Source organism: Chelonoidis abingdonii, chromosome 3, assembly GCF_003597395.2.
Source record: "Chelonoidis abingdonii isolate Lonesome George chromosome 3, CheloAbing_2.0, whole genome shotgun sequence".
Lineage (NCBI taxonomy): Eukaryota > Metazoa > Chordata > Testudines > Testudinidae > Chelonoidis > Chelonoidis abingdonii.
The window spans coordinates 10,195,407-10,209,025 of NC_133771.1; the positions used below are offsets into that span (position 1 = coordinate 10,195,407).

At 48.6% G+C, this 13,619-nt stretch overlaps 1 pseudogene; it reads left to right on the forward strand.

Annotated features, from left to right (window-relative positions):
- Positions 1 to 5,070: 5,070 nt before the first annotated feature.
- Positions 5,071 to 9,314, forward strand: LOC116815289 (nucleolar MIF4G domain-containing protein 1 pseudogene; annotated as a pseudogene).
- Positions 9,315 to 13,619: the final 4,305 nt, after the last annotated feature.

Below are 13,619 nucleotides of genomic sequence, written 5' to 3' on the forward strand. Positions count from 1 at the left end.
TGCAGTATCCAGTCCATTCTCCAGCAGAATGAACCCAGGAAGTGTTATAAATGCCAGCTAGATGGGGAAACCTTACCTGCTTATGGAATGATAGAATCACAGAAGTGTGATAGGACTGGAAGGGACCTCGAGAGGTCATCTAGTCCAGTCCCCTGCACCCAAGGCAGGACTACGTAATAACGAGACTATTCTTGACAAGTGTTTGTCTAACTTGTTCTTAAAATCCTCCACAACCTCCCTAGGCAATTTGTTCCAGTGTTTAACCACCCTAACAGTTGGGTCTACATTACACACTTACTTTGATATAATTATGTCACTCATGGGTGTGAAAAATCCACGCCCCTGAGCAATGCAGTTATGCTGACTTTAACCTCCTGTGTAGATAGTGCTATGTCGGTGGGAGCAGGAGTGCTGGAACCTTGGTAGAAGTGTGGGGGGCATGAGTACCCACCCCTCTCTGTGGCCCCGCCCCCTGCACCTCATCTTCCCCGCAAGACCCCACCTTCTCGCCAGGCCTGAAGCTGGAGCCAGGCAATGGTAAGAACCACCTAAGGAACCCGGTAGGGTGACCAGATGTCCCGATTTTATAGGAACAGTCTCGATGTTTGGATCTTTTTCTTATATAGGCTCCTATTACCCCCCAGCCCCGTCCCAGTTTTTCACATTTGCTGTCTGGTCACCTTAGAACCCGGTGAAATTCACTCCTATGCAAAAGGCCTACACAAGGCCTACAAGCCTCTTAAGTCCAAAGTTCAAGAGTAATAGGAAGTATGGGCGGTGGCTTGAGCACTGGCCTGGGTTCAAGTCCCTGCTCTACTACAGACTCCCTTGAAGACGTCACCTTATCCTTCTGTACCCTGATTCTCCATCTGCAAGATGGAGATGAGAGCACTATCCTACTACCTCACAGGGGTGCTGTGAGAATAAATCAATTACAAATTGTGATATCCTATGGTAATGGGGTTAGAATATCTGTACAGGAGTGACTTTCATATGGACCAGCAATGGGTCTATTTCAGTGCATTCATGTAACACTGGCTTCTAGATAAGGTTGAGTTTGAACTTCCGGGGTGCCACCACTGTTCCAGTTGTTCATGGCTCTTCCAAACAAACCCCTTTTGAGGTGAAATTCTCCATGCTTTGTCTCAGCCCCAAGGTGAATTGCTCTGGGAAGGCTGAGCAAACTGAATCCAGTTATTGTTGAGTTATTCCAGTGCGTGAGTGGTGGAAAATTCTCTAGGGTATGTTCTAATTAGGGATTTTAACTTAAGAATGGCCGAACCTAATAAGTTTGGGTAAAATTGTGACTTAGACTGCACACTCATCCATAGGTGCCGACTTCCCTGCTTTCCTGAGGGTGCTTGAGCCCCTGCCGCCCCTGGCTCTGCCCCCACTCCACTCCTTCCATGAGGCCCTGCCTCCTCCCTTCCCCCATTCCAACCCCTTCTCCAAAATCCCTGCCACAACTCCGCCCCCTCCCTGCCCCTATTCCAACTCCTTCCCCAAATCCCCACCCCGGCCCCACCTCCTTCCCTGAGCACGCCACATTCCGCTCCTCCCCCACCCTACCAGAGCCTGCTAACGTCACCAAACAGCTGTTTGGCAGCAGCCAGGCAGGACACTCTGGGAGGTAGGCAGAGAAGCGGGGACGCGGTGCACTCAGGGGCAGAGGAGGAGGTGGAGGGGGAGGTATGGGGAGTTTGGCTGCCAGTGAGTGCAGAGCACCCACTAATTTTTCCCTGAGGGTGCTCCAGCCCTAGAGCACCCATGGAGTCAGCACATATGCACCCATCCAGGGGCATGAGAGGAAGTAAGACTCCCTCATACTGCTGAGTGAGCTCCCTGGATCTTGGATCTGGCAAGTGGCATGTGGGTGACTCATACCCATGACTCTTCCCCCAGAGCAAGTGGACAGGCAGTGGGTGGAGCCAAGGCTCCACTTCTCTGGTGAATCACCTAGTGTGGCTTATTAGCAGCACTGCGCACTCTGAGCAAGGAGGAAGCAGGGAGGAGAGGTGCCCGTGTCACCTCAATCTTCCCAGGCATTGGAGTGCAACAGCCACATACAGGCCAGTGTGCACCGCACCAGGAGTTGCGGATCAAAGCGTGGGAAGTGCTTTGAGATCCTGGAATGTGAAGTGTGACACATGGTTGCAAGTCACCCAGAAAATATGTCAGAGCCCCTATCATGATATAATTCCCAAATCTGGACCTTAGCGTCCAAAAGATTGGGTACCAGCATGAAAGCCTCTAAGCTTAATTACCAGCTTAGATCTAATATCGCTGCCACCAGCCAAAATTTCCAGTGTTTGGCTCACTGTGGTCTCCCCAAACCTTCCCTGGGGAAACCCCAAACTCAGATGCCCTCAGTCTCCTAACAAAGGGAAATAAACCATTCCCCCCCACCACCTCTCTCCCACCCAGAATTTCCTCTCTGGGCTAACCTGAGAGTTACTGATGCAACCTCTTTACATCACAATACCAAGAAGCATGTCTCCTCTCTTCCACAAAGAGACAACCAATACAAGGTGAAAAAAAGATGCAGTCCCTTCCCCGTCCTCCCTCACCACCAATTCCATGGTGCTGCAGAGATTACCCTCCATAGATCTAACACAAAGAGAATTCCCTCCCCTCGTTCCTTAGCCTACCCAGAGAGAAAAAAACCTCAAAACAAGTCTTAAAAAGGAAGTTTAGATAAAAAGAAAGAAAAGACATAAAAATATTCTTTGCATCAATTGGCAATACGGGTCAATTACTAAAAGAAAAATATGAATAAACAGCCTTATCCAAAAGAATCCACTTTAAAACATTCTCAGCAAACTCACACATGTAATAACAAAAAAAAAAACAATAACAGCTTCATTGTTTTCTACTTTGTACCTCAACAACTGGAAACTGAAGATTAGAAGCTGGAAGATAAAAAGATCCCCCATAGTGAGAGCCAACAAAGAGACACAACCAAACATCCCCTCCCTAGCTTGGAAAAAATCCAGTTTCCCTGATATGGCTCACTGGCGGTGGATCAGTGTGTGTTGGTTCTCTTTGTTAACCCTTTACAGGTAAAAGAAACATTATCCCTTAGCTATCTGTTTATGACAGCCCACAATAGGGGAAGCAAATGTGTAGCTAATGCAGACAGTAGCTGTCACACAGCTAGTGAAGGGAATATAGATATATATATAATCTGCCTGTGTCACTTGCCAATAGCTGAGTGACTGTACGATACAGCCGAGGCGTCTGTGGAACTGGAATCACTGACAGAGGCTGTAAGGTTCTCCCATCCCCGGAGATGCTGGATGGTTGGTTCCAGCGGGAATCCTACAAAGCAAAGACACTCTCTGGTAACTATAATTCCCTGGGAACAAATCAGATGAGGGAGATGAGCAGTTGCATTCATTCTAGATACAGATCATCCAGTGGAGAGCTGCAAAGGCATATGAAGCTGGTGTGTCACCTCTCAAATATTTGGAAACCTCAGGGGCTGCCCACATCTCCGCTGGAGTCTGGGGGACTTGCTGTTGGGAGCAGGATGAAGCCCTTAGAGAGCTTTGCGAGCTGGGTGCAGGATTGCTACAAGGGCCCCCAGCAGTGTTATAAGGAAGAGCCAATTTAGAGATGAACCTAGAGAGGATCCCTCCCACAGCCAGCGGAGGCAGACTAGGCACAGTTCTCCATCCTTGTGCTGTCGCTGATCCCTGCACCAAACGAATGCAAAGTGAGTGACTGGGTTGCTTTCCATAGTCACTTGGCACTGCAGTGACTGCAGGAGGGGAAGGCAGCGGAGAACAAGGATTCACTGCGCGCGTATCGGGAGCAATGTACTTAGTTCTCAGGGACAGCATGGCCAATGTGGCAATAGTGAGTAGGAGGGAGTGGTGTGAACTGTACTCATTTCTTTACCTTACAGGCTGGCTTGCTGCCTGGTGCTTGAAAGGGCTGAATTTGGGGACCTGTAAATGTTCTGGTTGGGAGTAGAAACTGGTGGTAGCCAAGTATTTCTTGGATGCAACCTTGTGTAGTTACAAAGAATGTACAAAGTCCTGTGTCTCTGACCACATAAGGAACCAACTTACCAGCCCCCATAAACCCATGTAGTCAACACCAGACTCGAAAGCTCTCTCTAGCTTTTTCCAGAGTCACGCAGGATGTGTCTACACTGCACTAAAACTCCCCTGGCTGGTCTGTGTCATTTGACACAGGCTCACAGGGGATCAGACTCTGGGGCTATAAAATTGCAGTGTAGATGTCCATGCTCCCTCGTGGGGTCCTAGAGCCTGGGCTCCAGCCTGAGCTCAGATGTCCACACTGCAGTTAGATTGCCCTGCAGCCTGAGCCCCAGAAGCTGTCATCAGCTGACATGGGCCAGCCACTGCAGCATAGACACAGGGCAGGTCAACACTACAAATGCTGCATCCACACAGCTGCACCAATGCAACTGCACCGCTGTAGTGCTCTGATGCAGATGCTCTAAGCCGACGGGAGAGAACTCGCTCATTGGCTTAGGCAGTAGCTAAAGCGGCAGGAGAAGCTCTCCCTCTCTCTACATGAGGAGTTAAGGTCGGTATAACTGCACTGCTCTGGGGTGTGGATTTTTCACACCTCTGAGCGACATCGTTATACCAAAGTAAGTGTTTAGTGTAGATCCGACCAAGCTCTTTATGGTAACAGGCTCCTGCTTGGCTTTTTCTTACCTCTTTTCCACTGCCTCTCTCTGTTCTTGTCTGTCACCTCATTATGTGGGTTTGCTCACACTCCCACACCCAAAACTTGACAGTCCTCAGCCCAAAAGCTCCTGGGCCAGTTCACACACACACCTTTTGTTTTAGGTGGGGCTTATGTTTGCAGGAATGTTAACTGAAGGGCAAGTTTCTCACCTCTGAATCTAATGGGGTTTTAATCCAGACCATAAAAACACTCCCTCACCTCAGCTTCATTCATCATCCAGAGGAGGCCTGAAACCCATGCCCTATAGAAATAACTTTACAACGGCCCAGATATCTTCACATCACCAACCCAAGATGGTGGCACCCAGGTAGTGTGCTATGTCACTGTGGCCCCACTGTGAGGAGCATGATGCGGGCAGCAGGAGTCCGAGGAGGCCGCGTTGGGAGCAGGCAGCTGCAGAAGCTATGGCTGGTGGTGCAGGAGTTCGTGCAGGTGGCTGGGAGCCACCCTTCTCCTCCCCTGGGAGGCCGGGAGCCCAACCCACATGGGGCTGGGGCAGGAAGAGCCACCATGAGCTGAGGAAGGAAAAGTGCAGGCTCAAGTGGAGCTGCCAGTGCTGCCTGCACCACCAGGAGCTGAGCAAGGCAGGAGCTAGCTGGAGTGAGTAACCAGAGGGCCCGGATAGAGGCCCAGAGAGATGCCCCTCCTCTGCTGCAGTTCTGGCCTCATCACCCCCTGGAGACCAGCACCGGCAGCTTTCCCAGGAGAAAGCTAAGCAGCTTTTCCAGCACGGACCCGGCACCTCTGCTGCGGCCTCTGTATAGAAACAGCCCTTGCTGGTGGCCAACATGGAGAAGGGGATCCGGCAGCTGGAGCGGCGTCTGGGGCTCAGCAAGTGCAGGAAGAGGGGGGCATCTCCTCCATCCTGCACAGCTTCACGCAGAATGGGCTGGGCTATATGCTGGAAGCCCTGGGGCCTGAGACCACCCTCTCCAACCTCTATGAGGAGAGCAGCAAGGAGGATCTAGAGCCAAAGAGGAAAAGGATGCAGATGAGGGGCACCTAGATCTGAATGAGGGGAAGAAGATGATAGGGAGGATATCAATATGGAGTCACTAGATGAGGAGGGGGGGAACTAGATGGGGAGGAGGAAGCTAATGGGGAGGAGGGGAAGTTAGACAGAGATGAGGAGGTGAGGATACTTTAGAAACCTCAGAAGAGGCAGAGGTGGAAAGGAACTGGGAGCATGAGAGGAAAGGAAGCAGAAATCTTTCCATGTCCGCAGAGGTTGGTGGCATAAATAAACCCAACGAAGCCAACACCTCCAGAGAGGAGACGAGCTTTCGCCATAAGGCGCCAAAGTGTGTTCCCCCTCCAGTGAGAACAGCTGATGAGACAGTGGATGAAAAGAAGAAGGAAGAACTGGGAAGACTGAAGAAAACAGTGAAAGGTCTAATTAGCAGGTTGAGTGAACCAAATTTGGCCTCCATAAGTGGACAGATGGAAGAGATATACGTGGCTAACAGTAGCAAAGGACAGGAATAAATGCTAACAGATGTTCTTATGAATGCTTGTGTTACTGCAGTCATGATGCATGCTGGATAGATGGATGATGGCACGTGTCATTTGGGATAGCATTCTTCATCATCCCGTGGGAACTGAGGCTGGTGCTCACTTTTTGGAAGTGGTAGTAAGGAAATTTGAAGAAATCTATCAAAGTGATGCTGAAAGGAAAGAATGGGATAACCTGTTTGCCGTCTGTATAAGTTTCACGTAGTGCATTTGCTGCTGATCTCTAATATTCTGAAGTTGCTCATTAGTAGTTTTACAGAACAGGGCTTTGAACTGATTCTGCTCCACCTGGAAAATGTGAGTTTTTCCTTGAGAAAAGATAATGCTTTGGCCCTGAAGGAGCTGGCCTGGAACAAAGCACATGCTGTGGGGAAGAAATTTCAGGACCAGTCTAGGGTTCACTTTATACTACTATAACCCTTCTGCCCGTCTGAGTTGGCAGCAACAAGGGCCAGGTTCAGTATCTAGGGGTTCTGTTTCAATAACACAATGCAAAACCAGCTCGAGCCCCCACCCAGTGACCTGGGACAATTACATACCACCCTCTGGGCACCTCTAAGAAGCAATACTTCTCCTCTTGCAAGCACGTTGTCTGAGTGTAGCAAAATCCTTTTAATAAAGGAGGGAAACAATGCTGCATCATGTTGGGGAAACACCACAAACAGGATTCATGACACAAACAATGAGCAAAAGACCCACCCCCAAGTAAGTTTGGCAGTATCCTTTCCCCCTCAGGGTCTTAAGTCCAACAACCCAAAAGACCACCCCCAAGTCCCAAAAGTCTCTTGAGTCCAGCAACCCAAAAATCACCCAAAAGTCCAACAGCCCAAAAGTCTCTGTCCCTCATCAGTGCAGCCCCAGATTCAAAAGTTTATCTGCCGAGTTTTACACCCCCCCAGCCTGGGTGGAAATTGGGGAGGTGGAAAGGGGCACGCAGGGTGTTAAGGGGCACCTTACATGATCCAAGGCCAACTGTCCCACCTCTCTATGGGGTTCTGCTGCAGCCTCCACTATGAGCCGCTCCACTCCACCAGCTATTCCATGAGCCGTGCCAGCCATCCCACAAACTGCTCCACTTGCCAGCTGCTTAGCAATATATCTTCAGCTTTCCCACTAGTTAACACAGCACTCAGTGATCTCAGCTCTTAAATAATTTTAGCTTTTTAGTGATTTCAGCTTATAGTAGGGAAACCCCAGATCTGGTGCACCATTAGCCCAAAGTGAATTCAGCACAGCAGCCTGTAACTAAATTCTTAATAGAATCAAAATTAGCTGTGCTATTCAACAGCAGAGACTGGAGAAGGTGCAACTGGTATTTCAGGCCCTCAAAGGGGGAACCTATACCATCAGATATACAAATCTCACTCACTCACTCACACACCATTCACTGGGGGGGTTGGAACCCATGTCTCTTGTCTAGCGAGTGCTACTTAGTTGATGGTGAGTCCCTCTGTCAGAAAACAGTTCCATTGGCCTTGATTCACATAATCAGGGTAATAACACTTTATTCTTCCTGCCCCAATAACAGAGAAACTGGGGATCCCACAGCAGTCAAAATTACCTTTTGGGCAGCTGTGGGCTCATGCTAGGCAGAGTGAGTGTGCCTATTGTGGCAAACTCAGGACAATTAATTAGCTACCAGGAGAGGGGTAGTAATTGGTCCCGGAAGGCTTAGCCCTAGAGGAATAAGGTTCAGCTGGGACAGGGGTTAGCAGGGGACTAATCAGGTTCAGCTGGCTCCAATTGCTGGAGACCTTTTTAAAACCTCCCTGGCAGGGAGGGAGGGAAGGAAGGAAGGAGTAGAAGAGTAGCTGTCAGCAAGTAGGGGCAGCTAAACTCTGAGACTCTCCTTGGAAGGCAGATTGCATTCTCCCCAGAAGGAGAGGAAACTAGAACAAGGGGCTGGCTGAGAAGTGATCAGCCAGACCCTGTGAGATTGGGAAGGGTTTTTTTTTTCTTTTCTTTTTCTTTTGCCCAAGCCTGTGTCTCTGGGGCTAAAAGGGACTGAGCTAACAAACGGAGAGGCAGGTACTTTGCCACACTATGCAAACAAGACCAGCCCTTGAAGTTCTTTTCCACAACTCGCCACAGTTCACCACCAGATGTCAGGGTAGAGCTCATCCTGACTCTGCTTACACTACTATGCTGGCATTAAAAAACAATGATATGCAGAAAATCCCAGGTTACGACTCTGAGCCAGTTGAGAAGCTGGGCAAGCTGCAGAGAACACAGGTCCACCATAGTGGTTCTGGAAGAGAAACTCAACTTTGTGTGTCCTTGGAATCTCCCCTCAATGCTGACCGGGTTGGCCGTTAGTGGATACTAGGGTCATCCTAGAGTGGAGTACCAATGACTGGTGTTACCAACAGCAAGACTCATCACAAACTGCTGTAGGAAAGATGAGTTCAAAGATACTGGAGCTTGCTCGTAAGCAGAGAATGAACAGGGACATCAGGAGAAATATTTGTTGTGTCTTGATGAGTAGTGAGGACTTGTTGGATGCATTTGAAAAACTTCTGAAGCTTGGACTTAAAGATCAGCTAGAGAGATTGTTCATGTTCTCATAGACTGCTGCCTACAGCAGAAGACATATAACCCCTTTTATGCATATTAGGCTCACTAGTCTTGTCAATATGATAGATGATTTCAGACAACATTCCAGTTCAATATGTGGGACAAAATCCAAGATTTGGGAAACCTGTTGGCTACCAATTTCTTTAACCTGGTTTCTCTTTTGGCCCACTTGCTAAAGACAAAATCACTATCGGTCTTCAAGGTCCTGGGTGCTAATGCACCAAGCCCAACTGTAGTTGAATTCAGTGAACTAGATAAATCCGAAATCCACTTCTTGCAACAAGTGTTGTATATGCTATTAATAAAAACAGACTTGGAAGGTTAACTGGCAACCCAAAATTAGGAATGTAGCGTGAAGGTTTGAAGCTTTTCCCTTCCCACTTTTTCCTGAAGAATGTAAAGCATACACAAGCACTGAACAAGCCAGCTTACTAAAAGAAAGAATTGAACTAGGGGGCAGGACTTTGCAAGACAAAGAATATAGATTAAAACTAGAGTTTTAGTCTTCAAATAAACTTGCATGGAAAATAAGAACGCACAAAACCTGACCTTGACATTTTTCACAGACCAAAGACTTGAGATGCTGAGCAGGGCTGTAATGCTGCAAAGGACTCCATGTTTTGGGGTTCTGTAGCACTGTATATACCCAAAACGTGGTTATATGGGAGAAAATAGAAACAGAAAAATAGAACACGGAAGAAGAAAAAAAGTACAGATATTTATACATTAGTGTGCATTGTTTTAAAAAAGTATTGTCTTTCCCATCGACCTGCACTCTGTATACCTCCCGTTGCCAATTATCATCAGAGGAGATAGCTGAGTTTCCTTTAAAGTTTAGTTAATTGCACTTATCAATCAGCAAGCAGAAGATTTCAGCAACCCCAAGCTTCTAGCCGTCCTGATTCCTGCAAGCTCCTGAGTTAAGACTGAGGTTGATACTCAGAGCTGTTTACTTTTTTACAGGTATTATTTTAAACAAAACACAATGTGTTTCTATGCTGTACTCTGACCTATAATAGTCTATGTCTGATTTTAACTGGAAAGCTTTTTAATAGCACAAGAGTATTGTTAGTTGTAAAACAGGCCACTAGATGGTGCAGTCACTGGTAAGTTTTGTAACTACTCTCCAGTTTTAAATAAAATTCAACTGATTGCCTTAGGAAAAAAGCCCAACCCAAAATAATTTTATTCCCTCCCAATTTTCTTTGAGGCTTGTCTCTGCTCTTTCCTTTTATCTGCAAGAGAAGGGCCCCTTTCAGACAGCCCCCGAGGAATGCCTATTGTTTCTGTGGAATTTGCTGGCTGAGCCAGACACTGCCCATTCTGTTCAAATGGGGGCAGAGGTGGGGGGGAGAAGGGCTCATTGCTGTCACAACTTTCTCAGCGCCCACAGTTCCAGTCTCAGATTGGGGGCGGGGGCAGCCATGCAGAAATCCTATCCCCCTGATATTGCTTTAAAAGGTCCTTCTGGAGAACTCGGGGTTTAGTCCTGGGACCCAACTGTGTCCCGTACACCACTTTGTTTAGCAGAGCCACTTCTGAGTAGCATCTCTCCCAAGGTATATACAATTTGGGGCTCCTGCCTCCTTTCTCCTAGGACTGTGGAACCAGCCCAGGTCCCCTCTTGTAAACATTGCCTCACGTGACTGCATGTCATAGAGTGCGGGAGGCCAAACTGCAGCTCATGAGCTGCATGTAGCTCTTTTACAGAGAAAGTGCAGCTTGTAGACCTCTCCCACCCCGACCACTTACCAGACTTGTGGAGGGAGCTCTGGGTTTCTGCCCTGCAGCAGCATGATGGGACTGGGGGTGTCTGTCAGAGACAACTGATGCCTGCTGAGAGTGGGGGCCCCCACAATTTAAAGGTCCCTCCCTCCCAATAGCTTGAGTCATGCCCCCTCAGGCACACCTTCTTTACCCTCAGCAGCCCCTTCCTGCAGCTCCCAGGTGTTCACATGACACCGACAGACAGCGATGGGATCGAACCTGGGACGTCAGTGCATGAGGCTCTCCCCCTTGAGCTAAAAGTCAACTGGCTGCTAGCTAAGGTTGTAGAGCAGACAGGGTCAATTCCAGCTTTTTTGCCACCCCAAGTGGCGAAGCGGGGAGGGGGGAGATAAAACCGCGATTGGCAGCACTTTGGCAGCAGCTCGACCGTACCGCTTCATTCTTCAGCCGCAATTCAGCAGCGGGTCCTTTGCTCCAGGAAGGATGGAGGGACCTGCTGCCAAATTGCCATCAAAGACCTGGACGTGCCGCCCCTTTCCATTGGCCGCCCCAAGCAGCTGCTTCCTGCGCTGGTGCCTGGAGCCGGTCCTGACCCAGGAGGTGTGTGGGTTACAGTAGCACTGCACGGAGAGGCAGCCGCCAACAGCCGGGAGCTGCAGGGAGAGGCCACTGCGTTAGCCCCGTGTGCAGAGGCAGCAGCAAAAGCAGTGGCTCTCCCTGCAGCTCCCAGCTTGCCGGCTTCAGCAGCTGCCATGCAGAGAGGGGCCCCTGCAGCACCATGTGACTGAGCGGGGCCAGCAAACCCTGGGAAAAGTGGGGGGGAATATGACCCCATGTGCTCCCTCCACGTTGCCTCCGTATTCTGCCCAAAGGGGGGGGGGGTCTTGGAGCTTCAGCCCCACGAGGGGCTCCTGCAGTGGCTTGGGGCTCCAACAGAAGCAGGACTGAAGCCCCGGCCAGCATGCCCCAGCTCTCGAATGTCAGAATATTGTTGTATGAAGCTTGGAGGGTCAGCACACATGGCTATCCTTGAGTCTCTGCATGGTATCAGAGGCTAGCATCCCATTTTCCCTAGCAAAATGCTGAAGTTTTCCCACTTTTCATGGAAGAGTTTCTCCATAGTCCAAGTCCCTCTTCAAGAACTCCATACAAGAGGTTCTTAGCTAGCGCCTGAACACAAGGAGTGCGGGAGTATATTTTGTACTCGGAAAGGCACCTCCTTTTGGAACCACTCACAATTCTTTGGGCTCAGTTTCAAAGTGGTCACCTTCAGTTTACCACCGACCATTTGTACAAATGGTTTAGCAAATGCACCAGAATATCATTGAGGCGTAACAGCCAGGCTGAAAGGGGCACTGCATATCAGACCCTCTCCATTCATCTCTCAAATGTGGCTGGTGCATTGCACAAGCCAGAAGACAGCTCTTAAACTGCCCCAAGCCTGGACCTGTTGTGAAAGCAGGTTTTTCACTTCCACTTGTCAATACCCACCTTTAAGACCCAGTGTGGAAAACCAGATTAAACCTACTACAGCATCAGGGTATCATCTATTCATGGTAATGGACAATAATCACTTAGGTGTCTTCATTTAATGCTCTATTACTCCCACAGAACCTGGAACTGGCCAGAGCTCTGGGTGAGAATCAAGGGCTGGTTGAAGGTTCGCTTATGCCTTCCTGCTACATTTCCTCAATGGCTGATAGTGCCTCTTCCCTGTTTGCTACTGGCAACTAGTGAGGCGGCTTTTAAAAGGGTTGGCTTGCCTCAGATTCAGCTGACTGCTGGACCAGTGCAGTACAGCCTATGACTGTTAGGTCAGGAAAACAACTCCTGATTGCTAACCAGAAAGGGTCTCAAGCCGATCTGCTGTTCCCCATTGAAAAGTACAGCATTGCACCGGAAGACCAATAGAAACTCTGGGAGCTCGTCTTTCCCCCTCTCAATCTTTCCTCTTGTAGTTTTCTTCTAGACTGGTATTTAACTGATCTGCTATTTCACATTTTGCAACAGCAGCTCCCCTTCCCCTCCACCCCTGCATTTTTTTTTTTTTTTTTTTTTTTTTTTACTATTCTCTTTGTCAGAAAGGTTCCGCAAATGAACAGCGCTCAGTTCTCCTTTCAGATCCACAAGAGTGCTAGCAACTAAGATTCCCCTGAATGCCCGAGTCTCGACAGGTTTCAACCACTCCCTAGCTGTCCCTTGCTGGAAAGCTACACAGCGTGTAGCAGTTCTAATGGTTTCTATCCGCAGGGGCAGGACAACTTCCCTACTGCAAACCAATTGCCTACAAACCATTCATCTTGCTTGGGCCATGTCTTTAAAGGGAATTTCCACCGACTGAATTTGTCAGACTTCTTTCCTGACATTGATTGACAGTTATTGGCCCTCTTGAAATCCAAGCCAATTATTAGTTCATCCACTGTTTCAGCCACCCAGATGTCTTGCTCACATTTCAGAGGTGCAATCTTGAAACCCAGTTTTCCCAGTCTTTGGACAGGCGCACTTCCCCTCGTCACTATCTTCATGTGAGTCAATGAGGTGGCTCAGTTTTGGATTCACAATTCCCTAGCCTTTTTAGTATGTCCAGTCTAATAACTGTCATGCTTGAGCCCATGTCACACAACACAGATCTTGAAACACACTCAATAGCGAGACTCTTATTACGGTTGTGTAATCACCCAGATCTAAACAAAATGGTGGGACTGACACTTGTACCTCCAAATTTTCCCCCCCTCAGCTTAGGGTCCCCCCCATTTTCTAAACTGGGAGAGAAGCTTTCACTAGGTGCTTGCAACAGTCTCTCTTGGCCTGCCTTAAATTTATAACAATCATCCAATTTTTTCACAGTACCAGCAGAAAAGGAACTGGGGGGTTATAGTGGATCACACATCAGCAGCGTAATACCGTTGCAGAAAAACCCCAAGCATCCTTTTTAAGATGTATTAGCAGGAGCGTTGTAAGCAAAACACAAAACATAATTCTTCCACTCCACTCAGCACTGATAAGGCCTCAATTGGAGTATGGTGTCCAGTTCTGGGCACTACACTTCTGGAAACGTGGACAAATTGGAGACAGTCCAG